Here is a 22,864-nt window from a genome sequence, read left to right as displayed (position 1 = left end):
GGCGAAAACACCTAGCCCCTGCCTGCAGACTGACGCTTCGGCGGACCGGGAGGCCCACTCTTAGGGGAGTCCCCGTGCTCCCCCACCACTCCACAGCCGACAACTGGGGGGGCCGTCCGGCGCACAGCGCGCCTGCTGGAACTGAGATAGCCTTTGCTTCCCAAATTGGCCTGCCGCCCCGCAGCTTCATATCATTGCCCCGTCGGTCCTGCGGCGGTAACAAGAGTCTCCCCTCCGCAGCTGCTGCTGGCGGCCTCCCGATTGCGCTCCCGGCACTCTCGATGTGGTGAGGCCCTGCGTTGACGATATGACCGGCAGAAACGGCAGGCCCAAGCAGCGCCAGACCATGATGGACACCTTCGCAGCCTGCGAATCCCCAAATTCTGAGGGCACAAACAAGGCAGCCTCGGACGCTCAATCTAACCCCATGGCAGTTGCGGCTACAGAGCCTAGTAACACCCAGATACTCGAAGCCATCAAGCTTTTCCAGGCAACGATGGAAAACAAAATCGACGCCATTGCCACAGACCTGGGCCTCCTGCGTCAAGATGTCCGTTCCCTGGCCGGCAGAACCGAGGCGCTTGAAACACAAGTCTGGGAAAACACTGAATCCAAAACTCACCTCCTTCGAGACGTCGATGAGCTTCAGCAAAGGGTCAAAAACTTGGAGGACAGAGCCGAGGAGGCGGAAGGGAGAGCTCGCCGGAACAATATACGTCTCCTCAGGCTGCCAGAGGGTTCCGAAGGCTCCGACCCCACTAACTACATAGAGAACCTCTTGCTACACGAGGTGGGAGCTGGCAAACTCTCCCGGGGCTTCACCATCGAGAGGGCCCACAGATCCCTGGCTAAGAAACCACCGCCGGGGGCCCCACCCAGGCCAGTGATAGCGAAAGTTCTCAACTACAGGGATCGAGAGGTTATTCTGGCCTTTTCCCGAGCAGGTGGCCAAATCCAATGGAACTCTGCTAAAATCGCCATATACCGCGATTACACCTTTCAGGTCCAAATGAACAGAGCGCAGTTCATACACACGAAGGCCAGATTGAAAGCCGCCAGGCTGCGCTATATGCTCCTGTATCCTTCCAGGCGTAAAGTGCTGCATAACAATAAGGGGCACCTGTTCGACACTCCGGCTCCGGCCAGGGACTGGATGGACGGTTTACAGATCCCTGATATTGAGGAAAGGAAGCGGAGACCGAGATAACAATCCTCCTGTCATCCTGGTGAGAACTATACTTTTGTTTGAACCTCTACACAGCTGAATAGATCCTCCTTGCGGAGACCTGGAGTCCAAGTTCACTCCACCCCGTGAATGTTTCTTCCTTTTGGGTATATATACCCGCCCGTAGGGCACGTGGAGACCCATGCACGGTCCGACGGAGCAGAAACGGGACAGTCATAACGAAGGTAACCTCGCTCGGCCAGTTCTATGTTTGGGGATTTCACAGTTAAGGCGGGGGACATACAAGTTGGGGACATACACTGGGGTATTTTTTTTTATTTTTTTTATTATTGTTGTGTTTGATGGAACATCTTTACAACATATAATTTAAACAATACAATAAATCAAAACACTTCAAACTTTACAAAACATCTTTTTCAACGTTACAATACTAAAACAACACATATGGGATATAAAAATCAATAAAAGAATCAGACAGACATGTCCAATATAAAAGAAAATTCAATTTTCACAATTCAAGTTTAGGCCTCCAAATAAATTGTTATCACACATTTTATATTAAAAGTTATGATAGTGATTAAGAGGAGCATTATATTCCCTTTTCAAACTAGAGCCTATAACTAGATATCTTTACAACCATATTTTCATTTCTTCTTTTTCAGTCAACATTTACTGTGCCTAATCTTTTTTCTATAATTTGAAGCAGACGTACCAGAGCAAGTACAACCGGCACCCTAAATCCCCACATACATTGAGCCCACAAGGATTCATAGGCAATGCCAGTAGCTGAAAATATATATTTTCCAAGAAGTTTCACCCTCTCTGATTCCAAGGCTGTACAATATAATACAAGATGTTTCAGGGTTTCCTGAGCACCTGTCATGCATAATCTGCAATTCATGTCTATTTGTTCAATGTTTTTCTTCCAACTTTTCATGCGATCTTTAGTCAATAGAAGGTTAAATCTAAATCGCATAAAAGAAATTCTCACCCCTTTACTGGGAACTTGTGTAAGATATAAAAGAAGAGGTTGCTGTTTGTGGGGGAATTTCGCATATTCCGTATGATTGCTATATTGTCCAATCTTATCAGCGGTGTTGGCCCAATCACACATGTAAAGTTTTTTTTTTACAATTTGAGGATATCGGACCAAATCCGATAGGTTCTGTGCAATCATAGACAGGGGCATTAAGTAATTCGCCATTTGCCTTCTGCAAGGATATAGGAATACCTTTCGTCACCATGGATTCTAGATCTTCATATAGTGAGTTTTTAACAGGATCTAACATTTTTCCAAAATTAGCAAGTCTCCGCCACAAGAGTTTAGATGCCAGAGAATTGAGTCCTAGCTCATGAATGATGATCGAATTAAGCATAGAAAGGGGCAAATGTAGCACCTTCTTCCAGATCAACTCCTGCAGTGCATTTAGTATCGGCCCAATTGAAAGTAAGCATAGGTCTAACCCATATATGATGATTGATTCAACTTTAAGTAGATAAAACTCAATAAGTGGAATAAGCGAAAATTTGCATAACTTACTGTGAATAATCTTCATCTGACCAATCAATGGCATTGCTTTTATTGAGATTACCGCCTGCCATTTAGATATTGAGTCGGCGTTTGACAGATTATATCCCAGATAAATGAGTCCTGGCACCCGAGGAATCTCATTGCTGTTTATGGACCATTTAAATGATACCGCCTTTCTTTTGTTACTAAAGATAAGTATCTTTGATTTGCTTGGATTTACTGACAAATTCTGGGTTTCAAAGAAGTTAAAAAACCATTGAAGTTTATGTTGTAACCCAAAGGGGGTGCGATCTAGAAGAATTATATCATCGGCAAATTCCATCCAATTTATGCATAGATCACCCAATTTCGCTGGAAAAGAAACCATCTGACTCTAGAGCTCATCTATGTCAGCAAGGTATAAATTAAATAGGGTTGCCGCTAGATTACACCCTTGTTTGACCCCAATGAAGGTTCGTATAGGATCAGTAAAACGACCAAAACAATCGATTCTCACCCTATAGCTGGTGTTAGAGTGAAGCATAACAATCATTGCTATTAAGTGATCCGGAATCTGAAACAATATAATCTTTACCCATAAAGTTTCTCTAATGCTGCAGTCGAATGCAGATGATAAATCGACAAATGCCATATATATTGTACCTTTTTGATCCTGCCTTACGCTCTTTAATAAGTGTGCAAGAATAGTTGCATTTAATTGTGTCTCTAGCCTCTTTCTGAAACCAACTTGATAACGAGAAAGGGTCTGAGAAACAGTTATAAAGGAATTTAGTTCTTTTAGAATTAATGCAGCAAACACTTTTTCCGAGATATCGATCAGAGCGATAGGTCTAAAATTGGCAGGATCAGCTGTGTCTCCTTTTTTGTGTAAGGGGATAACTAAGGCAGAGGTCCAAGAGGGGGGCAATTTTTTTGTTTTAAATATAAGCTCAAAGCAGCAATGTAAATAAGAGGCCCAGAATTTTGGATCATCTTTCAATACACACGGTGGAATTCCGTCTGGGCCAGCTGCTTTTGACTGTTTAAGATTCGTTATTACCAACTCAATTGCCTCCACCTCCCATGGACAACTGCTAGGTAAATCTGCTAAGCATACCTCATATTTAATCGACTTATATTTTTCAGGCATCTCATATTTGTTCCGGAAGAATACAACCCAATCTTCCCCGCTTACTGTAGAGGATTTCTGAATCTGGCTTCTATTCAATGGGTCTCTTAATATTCCCCAAATCTCTCTGGTTTTTCGACCAAGCATCATGTTAATCAATTGTTGATTCTTTTTCATATGTATAATGTATTTTAAAGATCTAATATCATTTCTGTATTTTGCCATAATTTCCTTTTTTCTGTCGTTTACTTGGGCAGACGAGAGATTATATGCCCTTTTCAAGACCCTTATTTCTTGATTTTTTTGTGTTTTTCTCTTTGCAATCGCCAAGTCAAATATACCACCTCCTTCCACAATCCGCGCAGGCTTGAAAGTGGAGGATATATCATTCAGGTGTTTACAAATCATTTTCCCATTACATAAGTCCAACCACCTACATTCTGCCATTGACAACATTTTCGGATCAAATGTAAGCAGGTCACGATTCACAAGACTGTTCAACTTGCGACACGTGTTTAAATTCCATCTTATGGAAAACATATTTCTGTCAATTACAGGCAATTTTAACAGACCATACAATTTGTGTTCATGTAAGGTACACGCTAACGCACAGCTCAAGCAAGAGTGATCACTAAGAGCTGATTCTTCAATTGTGCAATGCACATGAGATGTGACTAAAGAGGTCGATACAACAATGTAATCAATAGAAGACTTATAGCGGCCTCTTTTCCAGGTCGTTTGAGGACCATCTGTTGCAAACGGAATAACTTGCATGTACCAGTCATCAATAAAATGACCCCACAATTGACCTCTTTCATGAGACGATAAAGCAAGTTGATTATTTGAGTGTTCATACTCAACATGGCAGTACATCAAGGAAGAGTTAAAATCCCCACCCAGAATAATTTCAGCATTCGGCATTTCATTCATAATCACCTCTAACAGAGCATTCAATTTTTCTAATATTCCATCAACTGTAGACCTTATTGGGTTCCAGTACAGAGATAAGACTACTAGCGGAGTATTCTGGGAGTTATGAGACAATATGACAATGGCCAAGATTTCTTCAGAAACATACAATTTCTTTATAACCACATCAAAAACCAATGAGACTAGAATTGCAAGGCCCCCTCTTGGCCGCCCCAGGAGTCCCTTTTGTGCAAGGCTAAAGAAGCAAGAAAAACCTTCAACGGGCATATCTGCAATGGCCATAGTTTCCTGCAGAATAATAATCGCAGGCCTGTTTGGACATAAATTAGTCCTCGACCAAGTCATTAAGTTCTTATAACCACAACAGTTCCAATATTTTATAATAAATACATTTTTTATGAGTTGTCAACCACAGTATTTTCTTTAATCATCGATTTCATTAGGGGCTCTAACCATGCAAGGCTTTTTATTATTTGATCAACAGCTTCAGCCTGTGAGCTTACTTTTTCATGTAACATAGACAGTTGAGTGTCCCTTGGCTCAATTTTTTGATTGAATTTTTCCTCTACATCTTGATAGTCTATGAAGGCAGACGCATCCTCCATTGAGTGGAAGTCTTATAACCCAAAAACTCTAGGTCTCTATAGTGAGCCCAAATTAAAGATGCAATTATGGGAGATTGTAGTTTGCAAATCATTCGATGATTGTATGTGAATGGTAATTTGACCCAGTCAATGTCGTTTGAGACCAAATTTCGTAAAGCTGGAATCTGATGGAAGATTTTCATTATCGCCGCTCGATTTAGACTGGGTTTATCAATCAAGTTATAATCGGCCCACCATCCTATTATAGGTTTCATTTCTAATGGTATTTATTCCCTTTGGACCGCCCTACCCACTTTCTCTACATTATCTGTATAGGACAAGACTGGATCTAAAGACCCCTTCACATTTGTACAGACTGGCGACGGGGTGCGCTGATACCCACTTGTTATATTACTTTTTTGGATGACAATTTCATTTCCTGCTTGTTTCTCCACATCATTCCCCTCACATTCAGAAGAGTCATTTATCACATGTACCGACATGGATGTAATTTTTTTATCAATCTTCTCAAAAAACCTCTGTAATTGTGTTTGTATTAGCATAGGAGAGTTCTCGGATGTCTTTTCAGAGGAGGTACTTGCGGGAGGCAACTTGGTCTCAGCCAGCAGTTTACTCTTCTCCAAGAACACCCGACTCTCCTTATTCGGTTGTGTAATGTCAATGCCCATATCGTCCAATTGCCTTTGCGCAACACCCATTTTGGTGGACAAGGGGGTGGCTATTGTTTTAGATTTTTTTGAATTTTTCTTTTTTTTTTCGTAATAGCTAGGGGCAGTGAGGAGACTGTAACTCGTCCCTTTCTTTTTTGAGCTTTCGCATATTGTTTTGTTTGCCTTTCTTGACATAAAAAACATAGATTGCGGTGGCTCAGTTTCCTCTGCCTCTATCGATGAGGGAATTTCTGTCACTGAAAGATTGGCCATATTTAGGTCAATCAGATCCGTGATAGCTGAAGGACTATGTGGTTTTTCCAGGACCATGTTCACTGCTATCGGGAGATTAACACCATCTTTTTCCATTAACTCTGGGGGAACTAAGTTCGCTGCTACTACAATGTTTTCAAGGACCAGTATCCTGTCATGTTGTAATTTTGCAATTTCAAGATATTCAGAGACAGGTATAGGCTTGTCCTTAGTTACAGGCTGCAATTGTGACTCAGATGCCTCTCTTTTTTCTACGTAGATCCCCTCAGTTTGAGTAGCCTGATCACAAGATGGAGGCCTAACTAAAGAGTGTTCCAATTGCCTCACAGTGTCCAGTTGTGAAGCCCAGAAGTTATTACATTTTTCCTGTGACATCATAAATCCTTTGATTCTACTTAGGTTGTTCATAATTTCTGCGTTAGAGTTAATTAATGCATGCAGCGCTCCATGTGTATACTCATGACCTTTATCAAGCAAGTTCAAAATTCTTGCAAGCACAGGAAAATTTTGGAGTTCTTGATTGTTCAGGTCAATTAGGGTATCCTCAAGTGGGTAGAGAGGAAAAGACGAGTTTGGTAAGCGTGGACTTTCATTTCTCTCTTTTAGTTGGGTTCGGCCTATGCCCAAAATAGGGGATTGTGAATTACTTGATTCATTATACATTTGAGGTAACTCATGTGCAGGCGAGCTGACCTTCCTCATGGTGTTAGCATTAGATGTATCATTTATTTTCATGTCCTTTTCAAGCTGTTTCAAATTTGCTTCAATGGCAGCATGAAAATGAACTTGTTCTCTAAATTGATGAGAGCTCGCGGCTGGCGTAGAAGGCCCATTTGACAGTCTGGTTCGACTGTATAATTCTGCCAACACCACCAGAGCGACTAGGGAGGTATCTAATGGCGGCAAGGAGTCCTTGTCTCCAACACCACCCAACATTGAGTTGTCATTAATAGGTACATTAGTAATCACATTTTTTGGATATATAATACCATCAGAAAGTTCCGTGCAACTGTCCTTCTCTAAGTCAATGGGCTTTACAATGCTAGCCACATGTGTGTGGTTAGCTAAATTGTAAGCCGCTGGAAAGCACTCATGAGCATTAAAGTCACTGCTAGCAAGCGTGCTATACATATTGCAACTTTTTTTTTTTTGCCTGATTCGCCTGAACATCAATATCTTCTTCTTCTGAGAGACTACCCTCATATGCAGCCCCGCGGGATCTATTCAGACACCTTTTACCGTTACGTAATTTTTTCACCATTTTAATTCTTTTACACTTGCCCAGAGGATAGAGGTACTCCACTCTATCCTGTCAATTAGAAATTTAATCCACAGAGTGGTCAAACAGAACTCCTACCTAAAATTTACGTTAGACCAGATCCTGGACTCTTTCCAAGCTTTAACCCGTAACCGCCACAAAAATAAATATCTATTACCTTGCAGTCACTGAGTTATACCTTAAGGAAGCCGCACAGCCACACATCCAAACAGCCTAACAGCCACTTCCCAAAGCCACTTGCAATGCGCGCGCAATGCGCGGGATCACCAGTAAATATCCTAGGCCAATCACCGGGAGAGAGTTATGGGGGCGTGGCCAAGGCGCGCACTGCAGGAAAAGAAAAGAAAGGGCTATCGTCAGAACCAAGTTGAAAAGACTTGCACCGCAGTAAGCGGTGAATGCACAAATGCACAAGGTAAACACAAGGTAAACACAATAACAAAAAGGAAAGCAGTCCATGAGTTAGTCCATTACTTGTGTTGTGGTATTTGGAATGTTACGGAGAAGAAACACTCTGAAGGGCTTCCTCTTGCCGACGGTGACGGCAAACAGAAGCGTTTTCACAGTCGTAGAAGAAGCCGGAGCAAAGCTAGACAGCGTCCGTCCAGCCTAACAGCCACTTCCCAATGCCACTTGAAATGCGCGCGCAATGCGCGGGATCACCAGTAAATATCCTAGGCCAATCGCCGGGAGAGAGTTATGGGGGCGTGGCCAAGGCGCGCGCTTTTAAATGGCCTCCTGGTGAGCGAGGGTCGACACAAACCAATCCTGGCTACATCACAGGCAACATTGACGAGGGGGAACTATGAATGCACAATCACCGGGAGAGAGTTATGGGGGCGTGGCCAAGGCGCGCACTGCAGGAAAAGAAAAGAAAGGGCTATCGTCAGAACCAAGTTGAAAAGACTTGCACCGCAGTAAGCGGTGAATGCACAAATGCACAAGGTAAACACAAGGTAAACACAATAACAAAAAGGAAAGCAGTCCATGAGTTAGTCCATTACTTGTGTTGTGGTATTTGGAATGTTACGGAGAAGAAACACTCTGAAGGGCTTCCTCTTGCCGACGGTGACGGCAAACAGAAGCGTTTTCACAGTCGTAGAAGAAGCCGGAGCAAAGCTAGACAGCGTCCGTCCAGCCTAACAGCCACTTCCCAATGCCACTTGAAATGCGCGCGCAATGCGCGGGATCACCAGTAAATATCCTAGGCCAATCGCCGGGAGAGAGTTATGGGGGCGTGGCCAAGGCGCGCGCTTTTAAATGGCCTCCTGGTGAGCGAGGGTCGACACAAACCAATCCTGGCTACATCACAGGCAACATTGACGAGGGGGAACTATAGTTGCTGCGCAGACTGGACAGTCACACTGGGGTATACCGAGACCACGGGAACAATTCACATGCAACGCAGCACCATCAAGACCTCGAGCTCCACCTGTTACATACAATAAACCACACTACGCCTATGGCTGACACAATAAGGGTCGTTTCTTGGAATGTCAGAGGCCTGAATAGCTTTGTTAAACAACGGCGTGTCCAAACCTACCTGAAAAGATGCAAGGTCGGAATCGCCATGCTGCAAGAGACTCACTTAACTGCCAAGAAACTGGAAGCCCTGGCCAAAACTTGGCGTGGTACCCTAATAGGCGGCTTACTCCTCCTATGCCATAGGGGTTCTGATTTGGATTGGCCCCACAGTTCCTTTTGAACTCACTAGCACTAAAACAGATTAACGAAGACAGGATAGTGGTGGTGTGCGGCTCCGTCGAGGGCAAAGATGTATGCCTGGTCAGCACTTACGGACCCAACCATGACGCGACTGCCTTCTTCCATTCCCTTTATACGCGACTCAGCCCGTATGTGGACAGAATTATGATATGGGGTGGGGTGACCACAACTGTACCCTTGACCCTCTACTGGCAGATCAGATAATAAACACGATTGCCCCTCCCCTCCGGCCAAAATACTTTCCAAACTAATCCAACAGTTGCAACTCAGTGACCTATGGAGGGTCCAGCACCCGGAGCAACGTGGGTATTCCTTCTACTCCCCACCTCACGCTGTACACACCAGGCTGGACTACTTTTTTCTCAGCCTAACACAACAGTCCATATTTGTTGATGCGCGCTACCTGCCTAGGGTGCTGTCTGATCACTCTACTCTATTGGTAACCTGGGAGGTGTTCCCGCCTAAACCCCCTGTACCCACGTGGAGGCTGAGGGCTGAGGCCCTACTTGACACTGCATTCAGGGAACGCATAAAAGATAGTACTGAGGAATATTGGCAAAATAACTTGCATAGCGTTAGATACTTGATCACAACTTGGGAAGCATACAAGGTGGTCATGAGGGGCAAGATGATCGCAGCAGTTGGGGGAGCTCAGAGATCCATTACATCCTTGCTTGAGCGTGCAGAGAGGGACCCGAGTAGGCTCGAAGGCAGGGCTGACCCATCCCCTGACCAATTACAAAAAATGGCCGAACTTAGACAAACCTGCCTAACTCATTGGGAATCCCTCGGTAAACTGAGTTACGCCAAGCACACAGAGAGAATCCATGCACTGGGAGACAAACCGGGGAAACTCTTAGCTTGGCTCTATAAAAGGGAGACCACCAGGCCACCCATCTACCACATACTCACACCTGACGGCAACGCCGTGCATACCCAACAAGAAATCAATTCGGTTTTTACCGACTTCTACCGTAGCCTGTACTCCGAAGCCCCGCCCCCCTCGGACACAGGATCGAAGACGCCCTTGACGTCATTGACCTACCTAAACTAGACTCGCAATTGGCTGAGACCCTTGATGAGCCCGTCACCCCCGACAAGGTCAAGGTGGTAATTAAATCGCTACCAGCTGGGAAAACCCTGGGTTTGGATGGTCTCCCGGGGGACTTTTACAAGACCTATGAGGAAACACTTGCCCCAATATTGGCCCAAGTCTTTAATGAGGCCTTCGAGTGTGGTACCCTCCCGAACTCCATGAGTGAGGCCGTGATTATACGCTTACTTAAACCAGGGAGGGACGGTGCTGATTGTGGTTCATACAGGCACCCCTCTATATTTAACGTAGACTGCAAGATCCTTACTGACCTGCTTGCGAATAGACTGCGCAGAGTAATCCCTCTGTTGATCCATCAAGACCAAACTGGATACGTCCTGGGGTGCTCCATCACTGAGAACCTGCGCAGGTTACATCATGTCATCTATAGCACTGAGGGAAGGCCGCAGAAACTTGCAGTGGCATCACTAGATGCCACCAAAGCTTTCGATTCCATGAGGTGGGACTGGTTGTATGCCACCATGGCCAAAATGGGAATAGGCCCTGTATTCCTGAAGTGGACCCCGCTAGTTTATGCTAACCCTACCGCGAGAGTACGCACCAACAAAACCTATTCCGCTAAATGGTTCCTACACAGGGGCACCCGCCAGGGGTGCCCTCTGTCCCCCATGTTATACATTCTTGCCGTGGAACCAGTGGCGGCCTACCTGAGACAGGAATATGGGGAAGGAGGCATTAAGATAGACGGGGTGACCCACCTCATCTCCATGTACGCTGACGACACCCTTTTGTACCTTCAAGACCCTGAGCACCTTCTGCCCTACATCTTGGAAACCCTGGACTGCTTCCACAAGCTCACCGGGATCCAGATTAATAGGAGCAAATCTTGCCTTTACCCCCTTGCAGCACTTTACACTGATGAATACAGATCCCTCCCCCCTCTAGATCTCGAATGGCAGGCAACATCTTTCAAATACTTGGGGATAACCATACACCGCAACCCCGGCACAGAACACATCCTTAATACCTTAAGGGCCAAAGACTCTCTTACGAAATCCATGGAATTCTGGGGTCGGCTCCCGGTCTCGATGGCCGGAAGGGCTGGTCTCCTTAAAATGGTCGCCCTTCCCCGCCTACTACATAACTTCACTAACGTCCCCTTCAACATCCCCCCTTATTCTTCAAAGATCTCAACAAACTCTGTAGGGGCTTCCTCTGGCAGGGAGGTAGGCATAGGGTGGCATTGGAGACCCTCCAAAGACCATACGAAAGGGGCGGACTTAAGATCCCCAACTTTGAGCTGTACTTCCTTGCCAGCCAGCTGAGACATGTCACGCAATGGATGGCCGATGAGAGCACGACAGACTCTCGCTTCCTCCAACCGGCCCTCCCCCGGTTGTTACTAAGAGACATACTATGGGCTGGGGAGGGTGCTACGAGACACTGCCCTTACCTCGGCAAGCTCGGGATCCGGCTTTGGAAAAAGGGCCTGCAAGCTGGTTGGGTCGGACGACCCGTTCTCCCCACAGATCCCCATTGCTGCACTTATGGTTAATCACTCTTGGGGGCAACTTGAAACACGCACACAATGGGAGCCCCTCGGGGTGGCCACGCTTGGGGACTTGATTCAAGAACAGGAAATCCTAACTTTCTCGGAACTCTGTGAGGCCACGGGCCTTCCGGCAGGACAGTTCCTGTTGCACAGGGTGGTCGTACAGGCCTTGTACAAGAGATGGCCGGTCACTGCCGACCTGACTGAGGAAAATGAATGCATGGAAACGATACTGAATTCCGCTGAGGGGGGCCATGAAACCTCACGAATCTACAAGGCCCTGTTGTGGTGCACGACCAGGGGAGACCTTAAATGCAGGAGTAAGTGGGAAACTGAACTGGGCCTTGCTTTTGAAGACAAAGATTGGGGTGACATAACCCACTACCATAAGAAAGTTTCCAGGAACGCCCGCTTGCAGCTTATCCAGCTGTACATCGCCAATAGAGCGTGCCTCACACCTGAAGCCATATCAAGATTCGCAGGTGCTGGAACCCAATTATGCCCCAAATGCAGTGAACTCAGGGCTGGAATGACTCACATGTTCTGGGGCTGCCCAGTGATCAGGGAGTTCTGGTCACAAGTGAAGGACAGAGTGGCCGACGCAGACATCGTAGTTGAGGTGGTCGAGCCTATGCCCTGTATCCTGGGCAGATAAAGGCGAAACAGGAACAACAAACCCCTATCCAAGCTCACAGATCTTATATACATAACAGCCAAAAGACGTATTGCCATGGGGTGGAAAAGCCCCAGAGGTCCACATATGCCCCTATGGTGGGGAGACCTTACAAAGTGGATTATAGCTGAAACCGCTGCGTGGGAAACGGCTATCCATGTGCAAAGACTGGATTCCAGCGAGGAACTACACCGTTGGGTGGCCCCGACGGTGCCCTTGCTCCACCCTGAGGCGGATAATACGGAGCGGAGTGGAGAGAGTTGCCAGGACACGGGCACGGACTAGAGAGGAACAGTGAACTAACCGTGGTCTTGGGGGGGTTCTGGTGGGGGGGGGGGGGTTGGGTATTTCCTGATATGCTTGACCAATCGCTAATGATATTGGTTTGTTTTCTTGTTTACCTCATGTTATTAAACCAATAAACAAATTAAAAAAAAAAGAAGAAGCGTTTGCCCTGGAAGATCAGTTCTCTTCTCTGGGATGTAGTACCTTAACTGTCCTTGAACCTTTAGAGTGACATTTTTGCAGAAAATCATTTAAAAATGCAGCGCTGTGCTACAAATACAAAGCATACTTTTCTGATTGCAGGGCCGTCAAAAGGCGGAAGATTGGGCCACATGGTTCGCCCTCCCCTGGTCATTTTAGTTTACAAATTACTTGTACCGCCAAGAGCGTTGAAAGTTTTGAAAAAGGGGATCTGTGCCTGAGCAGGCACACAAGATCTAAAATGTGCACATTGGCTTCAAATACATGGATGGGGAAAGGGTGACATTAGCCCCTTACTTCTTTGTCTACAGGGGCAGGAACCTCATTCTGGCTTGGTAGAGATGTTAAAAAAATGTATATTCTAGCCTAATGATCTTATTGCTGGAGTGAAAATACTATTGTCTTCAAAGTCATATATATCAACTGCCTAACATACAGTGATTTTGAGCAGAATTAGCGATCCAGTGTTCTTTGAATGTTGAGGGACAAGTGCAAACAAGAAATCTGCAAAGGTAGCAATACAGGTTGAGTAACTGTGGCTGAGATAGTATATGTTCAATTCTGCCTGTAGATTCATGGGCATTTTTTTCTAAACATTTTGTCTAAATGTAATGGAAAATATACTATAAAATTAACCTTTTCGATCTGGGTATGGATCAGGCTCCCTCAATTTGTTTGGTTCCTTGCTTATATTAAGGGCAGGGGAATAACTGCCCCAGCAATGAATGTCAAAACTTGGCACCCATGATTGGGCACATTCTCTTCACTGGCCTTCTTCGAGATGATCAGAAGGTGATTGCCAGGAGGAGAGATCCCATTCTGAGCCGTCTTACTAGTGCCTGAATTATTTGCCTAATTACAAAAGCAACTCTAACATTGCACAGAGAGAGTCCAGTTTCCGTTGCATCCTGGGTGCAGAGCATGCTAGGTGTCTCTTTACCTTGATGATGAGAAGAGTATGATTCAGCAAGAGCTGTTTATTATGCACTATTTAATACAGCTATTTGTGTGCCTTAATAGCCTTAGCTGCCTTCTTAAAAAAGATGTCTGGATGGTCGGTCTGATATTTTTGTAGCTTTACAAAGCATGCCGGACCTTGACAAATATGGTGTCAGAGACCTTTGGGGAAATCTAGTACTTTACTGACATATTTCAGAGCATACAAAAATCATGACTTGTACTAGCAATATATAATTTAAGACAATGGTTAAACATGTGTGTGTTACACTGCGATAACCACAGCATACTGTTATTTTATGAGAAGGTTATCCTACCGTCAACAAATCAATACTGTGACACCTCAGCTCTTGACCCCCAAAGATCCAATTGTTCGCTGCCACTAGGTGAGAGGCCCAGTAATATTTCTTAACGTCTGGGAACCCCAGCTCACCCTCCCAGACCAGCCTAGTAAGAGTACTAAGCGCAATCCTCAGAGTGGATCTGCCCCAGATGACCTCCCTCTGAACGTTTTCTATAGTGCGATACACCTTGCCGGAAGTTGGTACAGGGGCATTCTGGAGGACATATAAAAGTCTGGGTAGCAACAGCAGCTTGAATAAATTCACCCTATCCATCAATGAAATTGGGAGGGTCGCCCAATGCCTGGCGCCACCTTGTAGTCTCTCAAGGACTGAGTCCTGATTATTCTCCAAGAAGGTGGAATCTTCTGTGCCGAATTTGGATACCCAGGTATTCGCTCGAGTCACAGGCTATCAGGAGGGGGCAGTTATCTGGTATAGCATCTGATCCTCACGTCACCGTCAGAAGTGCAGATTTGTCCCAGTTGATACAGAGTACGCTGAAACTACCGAACTTCCCAAACACCTCCATCACCACTTGGCCAGTGGTCTTGGGGTTACCCAAATAAATCAAAACTTCATCCGCTTCCCCGTCCAACGGAAGCCCACAATAAGAGAGCCCGACATTACAGCCGCTGCCGGGGGTTCCATGGTTTGCAAAAATAAACCCAATGACCCTTGACCGGGCTTCCGGCTGTGTATATAGGAATTTTACCCAACTAATAGATTAGGGCCCAACCCAAATTTCTGCATGACCACCCAAAGATAAGTCCACCTTGCAGAGTCAAAGGCCTTTTCCAAATTGAGGGCCATGATTGCATCTGGGCCCATCAATTGCATGGACCTGCTCAAGGGGCTAGTTACCCTTCTTATGTTCATTATGGTGGCCATGCCGGGGAGAAATCCACACTGGTCCCGGTGAACCAAGTTTCTCATCACCTTCAGTATCCTGTTTGCCAGCATTGTTTCTAATATCTTGGCTTCCCCATTCATTAACGAGATTGGGTGATAGGCCCTACATTGATCTGGGGGTTTCCCCTTTTTGTGAATGACCACAATCATTGCCTGTCTGAGGTCCACTGACAGCTCGCCCACTTGCAAACTCTCAGTGAACATTGCTCCCAATGCCATCACCACCTCCTTGCTAGCCCTTTTCCAGAATTCCACCAGGAAACCATTGGGTCCCGGGTTTTCCCGGATTGGAACTGCTGTATCACCATCTGTATTTCCTCCTGAGTAAGATCAGTTTCCAATTCCGGCTGGCTCTCTGGACCCAACCGGGGCAGCCTGTTTTCGTGGAGATATTCGGAGATTGCAGTGCTGTCTGTTTCCCCTTTCTCTCCATACAACTCCCGATATTATCGGGCAAAGGCCTCCGATATGTTCGCCCCTCTCTGCACCATTACTCCGTCTTCTGTCCGGATCTCCCTGACCCATCTGGATCCCTCTCCCCTTTTCTTCAGCCAGCCTAGCATCCTTCCACACTTGTCTCCTACATCATATCACTCTTTTGGTTTTCAGTGTTTCTCTTATGCTGACGCTATTCAGATTCTGATGCGGCTAGACTGGTCTTTTCCAGCTTCTGCCGAACGCTGCCGTTCCTGCCTTCTGGCAATTCACCTCTGGATGGGCAGGAACTGGTTCTGCCTTATTGGTGATAAAACAGAGGTGTTTGTAGTTGGCTCATCTCCGGTGTCCTCCGGCTGGTCCTATGCCTTTTGGTCTTCTGAACTTGGTCCACTGTCCGCGCTTTTGTCTGTTGTTAAGAACTTTGGGGTCAAGTTCTCAGACTATCTATGCAGAACCAGATCAGTGTGGTCTGTCAGTAGGTCCATTTTAAACTCTGCATACTGCGGAAAGTCCTTCCTTTTCTCCCCACTCATCTTCAGTCACTGGCCGTGTCATCTCTCATGCCCGGTTCTTTGGACTACTGCAAAGCGCTGTATCTGGCTCAGCCAGCCTACCATCTTCGGCGGCAGGAAATGCAGCAAAAGTCTGCAGCCCGCTTTGCAGTAGGCCCCCCTCGGTTTTGCTCGACTACTCTGATTCTGGCTTAATTGCACTGGCTCCCAGTGGCCAAGCAGATTAAATTCAAGGCCCTCTCTGTGGTGTACCGAGCATTCTACGGCAAAGAGCCGGAATTTTTTCAAGCTAAATTTCGACCTTAGACTCCTGCTCGGTCCCTGCGCTCTGCTTCTTCCATGAGGATAACCATCCCCTGCTTCAAGCTTGCTCGAGCGGGTGGCTGTTCTTTCTCAATTATGGCAGCCCTGCTGTGGAACGCCATTCCTCTGCCACGGAGGATCGTCTCGCTTTTCGCCAAGCCTTGAATACCCATCTTTTTACAGTCTAACCTGGTTCTTTACTTCCCAGCATTCTCCTTCTCCTTTCTTCCTTCTTTCTGTCTAGTCTCTTTGACCTTGTAGCGCCATGATGCCCTAGCAGGTGTAGGTGTGCTTTATAAATGATTTTCACATTACATTACATTACATATCCTTGCCTTCTTATCCCAATAGGCTGCCTTGTCCTCCCCCAATGCAGCCTTTTTATAACTGTGTGTGTGTCCCAGTAGTCTCCTTTTGTTCTCATCCGTTCCCTGTTCTGCATACTTTGCATCTGCAGCAGTGACCTCTGCGGCCAACCGCCTCAACTGTGAGCTTCTTTCCCTTTTAAACAATTGCATGCATCACCTGATCCCTCAGTACTGTTTTGTAAGCCCCTTACAGCGTAAAGTGACTGTCCACCATCCCTGCGTTTATGCAAAAATATACCTCAGTTTCCGTGTTGAGTTTATCTGCTATTGTGGGGACTGTAAGGTAGAATGTATTGGGTCTCCAACCTCCTGACTGCCTATATCCCCTTCACCTCTCTGACATAACCAGGGGGGCGTGGTCGGAGATGCCCCTATGGAGGAAATTAGCCAATCCCACTCCACCTGCTACCGTGCCTAGCACATGGAAATAATCAATCCTTGATGAGGAGGTGTGTGCGCTGGAATAAAAAGAAAACCCCCATTCCACCGGATGGAGATCCTGCCATGTATCCCTCAGTCTAGTGGCCTCAATGAAGGTGTGGAGTTTTGGTCTAGGGTGAGCTGGTCGAGTACCATGTGCCGATCTATCATACGGTGGCCACACCATGTCGTTGAAATCCCCCCCACTATCATGATGTCTCCTCCAAATTTCGCTAGCGAAGCTTGCACTCAACCTAGTGTATTTGCCTTAAGCATCAGTGGAGCGTAAACATTGAGTATTACAGAGTGATTCTCCCCACAACATGCCCAGTAGCAGTATGTACCTGTCATACTGGTTCCGCTCTACTTGGGAGACCTCCAAAGGTAGGGATTTCCTCACTAATATGACCATCCCTCTTGCAGAGGACACTCTTGATTGTATATGTGTCAGGAAAAATGAACTGAGATGAAGATTACTCCTTCAGAGAAACCACTGTTGCATACTAGTTGTTTGCATCATGTGATCAATAATGGACTTTAAAAAATGGGAGAGAAACGAGAAGATGGAGTCTCAAGGATCCCGACGTGGTTCAGGAAGCAGCAACGGTCCATTGTGGAGAGGCAGAAGGAAGAGAACCAAAGAAACCCTGTGGCGAAGAGTCAAAGTCGGAGAGACTGTGGTTGCAAGGCTGGGAGCGGCGGATGTTCTAGAGTGAAGACCGAAGCAGTGAGCGGACTGAAAGGGGCTGTAGCAGTCGCTGCGAGAAGGAGGGGGTTCAAGCTGCAGCTCTAACAGTGGAGGACGCAGAAGTCACCAAAGGTGAAAATTCAGCATTGCCAAGGGGGCGCACCTGGGGGATGCAGTGGGGAAGGAGCACTCCTGGGGGCGAGGACATCATTGACTGCTGCACAGTTTAATTTATATGCAGGTGCAGCCGGAGAAGTCTGTTGGGAAGATTGTGATTGGGGGTACAGAGTGGGGCATAGGAGAGAAGGGTACGCAAGGGATAGGGGCAAAGGGCACGGGTAGAAAAGGTAGTGTAGCACAGGGTGAACAACACAACAGCCATTTTGGAGTATAGGCCTCAAGTAATTTACACATTTGTCTTTTTGCATTGTGAGAAACCTGACGGCGTCTCACTCGCTAGTCCCCGGGGATCGGCTATCCAGGTGGCCAGGACACAGCCATCGCTTTTAGATCCAGTTCCTGGGGGTGGACCAGTGCGGGAGGATCATCTGGATGAGGGATCTTCAGGGAGTGAATTGGGCACCGGATGGTGAGACGCATAATTCCCTTCCCCGTAACACCTTTTCCCCATCCTACCAGGTAGGATACCTAGGAACTCAACCCACCCCCCCTTTCCCGGCACGAACACTTTCTCACAGACAGTTCACTGTGAGCGACAACGGACCAACATCAGAGCCAAATACCTGACTTGTCCCAATAACATGGTCAGGCAAGGTCAGGCAACTACTGATCATTACACACACCCGACTTCCATCACACTTCCCCACACGGATAAAAGGCAGAGCACGAAAGCGCACTCAGAGCGAGGAAAATCACACAAGGAAACAGCAGTTCCAAGACGGCAGTTTAATACAAGGAGAAAGACGGCGAGAACAGAAAGGGTTGCAAGGAGGGAAGTGCCCTTGACCTTTAAAGACCGTTACTTTCGCAAACCTTGGAAAGTAAGACTCTTAAGACCGGGAACTAAAGCTGATCAAACCTACACTGTGCATCATAGGAACCCGGGGCTTTCCTGCGTCGATTACCAAGGCGGGGAGGAGCAATTGCCGCCGTAGTACTGTCATTGGGGGTCATTACAAGGTTGGAGGTAGCCATGCCGCTATTAGGCTATTATGGCTATTATGGCTAACCCCTTACTGGGTCCTGGGTGCGGGTTCCTTAAATGAGGAATTACCGGGCCATTCCAACCTTGGAGGACCCGGTAATTTCTCATTTAAGGAACCCGGACCCGGTACTTCCCCATTCCCATTCGAGCCCCCATAGGGCTCAATGGGAATGGGGAGGGTGCTAACAACGGGCCCGTTAATAACAGGTCCGTTGTTAGCACCCTGGTCTGCTCGCGGGACCCACTAAGGGCGCCTGGTATTACCAGGCGCCCTTACTGGGTCCCGCGAGCAGACCTCGTAATGCGGCGGTAGGGGTTTAAGAGGGCTGGCAGCTCTAGCGGCCCCGTTAAAGCCCTACCGCCAACCTTGTAATGACCCCCATTGTCTCCTACAACAAACCAGCACCAGTAAAGACAGCACAGCCGGTGAGTCGGAGAGACTGATACCAAACCAGCTTGTTTTTGAACCAAGGTTGCAAGCAGCAACATTGTATGAAAAAATCCATAGAGGACAGTGTGTGAAAAGCATGTGATAAGCAACGCAAATATAATTGGAAACCAAAGGAGCGAATTAACTATGGGAGACCAAGTGAGATACCGTATACAGAGTATGGGTGTTCATTCGAAGGACTCTGTTACGTATCCAACTGAATGGCAACTGTATTGTAAAACGGAAGTTTGTATCGAAGTGGCCCTGCTACGGGTCAAGGTAAATCATGTGCACATTCGAAACTCTTCTATAAACCAAGGTGTACGACAAATTGGTCCGAGCCCGGCTCATGGAGACTGATTGAAAGGAGGAAGGATCTTAAGTTCATAAGTCACCTGAGAAAACGAATATTCTCTGAACTTAACAGGGATCTGAGCATGGAAGAGGGAGATCCAGGGTGAATATTTTGAGAAAAAAAGAACTGTGCATCTTATTTTTTTGTACATCAGGCCCTCGGAATCAAGAGACTTTGATGAGAAAAAAGACTTGGGTACAGAAAGCCCTTTTGCTGGAAATAGAACTGTATCCTCGTGTAGAAGAAGCCAGACTGTGTGCTTTGCTCGAGTGAACCGCCTTACCCTGTGCTGAAAACCTGGAGAAGGGAGGCCAACGGCCTGAATATCCTGACATATCGTTTTGTGAACACTTCTTTCTTTTTCATGAACATTACCCCACACTATTTGTAAATAAGCGGTAAGGATTGGCAATAGTATTTTTTTTACTGGACTCCACTAGGACTGGTTTTTTATTATTTGATGGTCGTAGCTTGTTCCCATCTGTAGATTTAGGTTTAGATAGGCGTTTATCACACCCTTGTGAACGTTCAATAAACACCCTTGAACTTTGGTCAGTTGTGTCTGTCTTACTGTTGATAACAAGCATAAAGATAGAGTTGAACTGCTCTATCAGGATTATATGTACATATGCCAATGCATTTCGGTTGTAAAAAACCTTCATCAGGGCGGTACATTCAATCAATAATCTATATATCCAAATGGTTCGTGTTCGTATTACCATCCAGTGGAAAAGACAACAACTTGTAGTTCAAGTTCCTGCAAAACCACAGGAGGGTTAATCAGTAACAAGTAGTTAACAATTAAGGCCATGTATACCGAGAAGGGAGTGAAGTAAAGTCGGCCTTACCGTGCAGCAACGCTGAGTCAGTGTCAGCCGCATTCGCACAGGTACGCGCGCGAATGTCAGTCTGGGAATTTAAACGTTCCCATGGTTACCAAAACGGCGTCGTGGCAGAGCATGTACGCCTTGGGTCCCACCACCGTGGCGTCACAGGAGGCGGGACTCATCACCATGGAAACGTGATCCGTAGAACGGATGCTTACTCATGCAGGTGTTTCAACCTTTGTAACTTAGGCGCACAACATTCTCGTGTATCTAAGCGGTAAAGCGAACAACATTATCATGTGTATTAGCAGCGGTCACATAGGTATGTAGCAATATATTATGAAAATACACAATAAACAAAGAAACAAATTAGCTCAATCAGTGCAATTATATCGAAATCGTTCTCGTGCTGCATAAACTGATGATGCATATCTTGGTCAAGTAGTGAAAAAGCATACCGTGGAACACTAGAAATGTGTAATCACATACATCATTAGAAGTTAGTGAACAAAAGATAAAATACAGTTCATTGTTCTGTAATCAAATGAAAACTGTCAGTAAATATCTTCGTAAAAACAGCCCACTCTTTCATTGGAAATCCATCACGGCAAATTTCAAGGAAATAATTTTAAAGGAAAAAAACGGAATTACAAATAACACATATAGTTTATTTCTTCTTTGATCACCTTAGGTGCCAGGATCCCCAAACGATCAATCCAGTAAGTTTCACGTTGATCAAGTTTCTTTTGCAAATTTTCATATTTGTTATACCTTTATACCACTTCTAGGATAACAAATTTGATCTGTGCCAAACTGTGGCGTTTCTCACACCAGTGTCTTGCTACCGTCAAGGTCTTGCTACCTCGGCGGTAGCAAGACACTGGTAGATAGAGCAGTTCAACTCTTATTTTTTGCTTGTAATTTTTTGGTACCTATGCCATAGGACCTCTTTATAACCATATGCCCCAGGCTAAAGTTTGATTAAAATCTACCGTGGATTAAATTTAATTAACAGTATTTTTGTAGTGCCCAACTTTTCACTTAGTTCTGTCTTACTGTTGATATCATGCTTTCCTTACAGCAGCCAGAGGCATCATGTCCTGGGCAACCATTATTTTTCTAGCAATCAGCTACAGCAGTGTGCTGGAGAGATGTTGTAAGTTGGCAATTCCCAGGAGATCAGAGCCTGGGGAATGGGACCAGTAGATACTTTTGAGGCCAGCAAGCTAGGCACCTGGGTGATTGAGGGAATGAGCGACGGGGAAGCAATTACCAGGAGAGGTTTTGTTGTCCCTAGGGTGCAACAGTGTTTTGTGTCCTTGCTGATGTCCGCGGGACACTTCATTGGTGCAATGCCATGTGAATGTTTCCCCTTTGCCAAGCTCAAGTTGTTTTGTGTGCTCGATGAGGGCTGACCAGTGGCAGATGAATGAAGTTCCAGTGGTCAGCATGATCACGCAATGCTTAGGAACATAGTTGTGAGGTGGTGTGGGAGGGTTTGTGACGTTACGATGGGTGGTATTGGACAATGGGGGGCAGGATGGCATGAGCCAATTACGATCATTCAATGTATTCCTGGATATAGGGGACTGACACAGTCCCACCAATCAGCTCTTGTAAGGTGTTCCAAATGTTTTTCAAATGTGTATATTGAAATGATGTCACTTGTGTATAAAAACTTTGCTCGCTGTGGGCAGGGTTGACAGCTCACTTTACTGGGTTCAGTTCCACAGGGGTGTTTGGACCGTGCTTTCCCAGCTGCGTTCTGGGCCTAAATAAATTGCATGACTTCCTGCTTGGTCTACTTTGGTGTTCTACTCGTCACTTCCCTTTGAGGACCCCTGATACTTTTGGAGGCCCTAGCGAGATCGTCAGTTCTCTCAGCAGGCTGAGGGTATTCAGACCACCATCCCGAGGGGCGCGTGCCATGCGAGCGCAGACGTTTCCGAGGTACACTACTGAGGAGGCCCTGCGGACGCAGAGTTCACTAAGGTCTGCCTGGTTCTGAGCGCCGCCCATGCTCAGGTGGAGGTGCGTGTCGTAGGGAAGACTCGGTGCCGCGAGGACTCAAGGATCTCTAGGACACCTGAATATAC

Source organism: Ambystoma mexicanum, chromosome 3q (genome assembly GCF_040938575.1).
Source record: "Ambystoma mexicanum isolate Mex_15411 chromosome 3q, UKY_AmexF1_1, whole genome shotgun sequence".
Lineage (NCBI taxonomy): Eukaryota > Metazoa > Chordata > Amphibia > Caudata > Ambystomatidae > Ambystoma > Ambystoma mexicanum.
Note: the sequence above shows the minus strand (reverse complement) of the source record.